The following is a 1,006-nucleotide window of genomic DNA, read 5'->3' as shown; positions in this document are numbered from 1 at the left end:
GCCAGAAAGAGAAAGAAAAATACCGGATGGTTTCCCTCATAGCAGGAGTATAATGGACCAGGCAAGAAAATAACAAAAATAATGAACAACCATGTACCAGAGACATTTTGCGGGGGTGGAGTGGGGAATGGGATAAAAAATGGGGTGGGGAGGGAAGTGCACAGGATTATGGTGATGGCACATGGGTGACTTGTGATGGGAAACCCACGGGGATCACAATTCAGATGGAAAAAAATGTACAAAATGATGTAAAAATAAACTGTTGTAAAATAAAAAGAACATTTAAGGGTAAAAAAAAATTAGATGTGCTTAACTCAAATAAAAGCAGAAACTTGAGGGCAAAATGTTGTCTCCCCTATTCCATACCCCTCAATTATGGGCCCCATATACACTCAGGACCTGTGAAAGAAACAAACTTCTAAGTTCTAGTCTCCAGAAGGTTCTTGGGTTTGATCCTCTAGCACTCAAAAGATCCGCGGGAGCTGGTCCAACCACAGCACTGATTCATTAAGGACCTGATGGTTTGGGGCGGTGGGGAGGCTCACTGGAGGCCCAAGTGAGAACCACAGACAGGACAGAAACAATATAAAACCACAGGAAAAATTAAGCCTAGGATAAGTGTACCTGCCTTCCAGGAAGTTCCATGGCAGGGTCCCGTGTTCTGTCTGAGAAATGTCTCCAGAGCTGACCCAGAGTCCCTCGGCCTAGGCAGCTGTCCAGTGAAAACATTGTTCCTGGTGGCCAAGGCTGCACTTAGTACCTCTTGGGGGGCCCCTGAGCCTAGGGAGAGTCTTGGTCTCCTCATCCCCAAGCAGCAAGGAATTCTGACCCCAGCTCAGGGTCTTTCAAGTGCTTACTCACAGGAATCACCTGAGCTTTGGGACCAGCCCTCGGCCTCCCCTTCACTGACCCTTAATTGGTTCCTAACGGGCTGTGGGTGTGCCGGGTTCTCCCCAGGCCTGTGCTTTGGGGCAGCAGAGGCCGCCCTGCCCCCCAGACAGACAGG

This window comes from Condylura cristata, unplaced genomic scaffold (assembly GCF_000260355.1).
Source record: "Condylura cristata isolate star-nosed mole 26May11 unplaced genomic scaffold, ConCri1.0 scaffold00028, whole genome shotgun sequence".
NCBI lineage: Eukaryota > Metazoa > Chordata > Mammalia > Eulipotyphla > Talpidae > Condylura > Condylura cristata.
The sequence above is the reverse complement of the archived record's forward strand: the minus strand, read 5'-3'. Positions refer to the sequence as shown.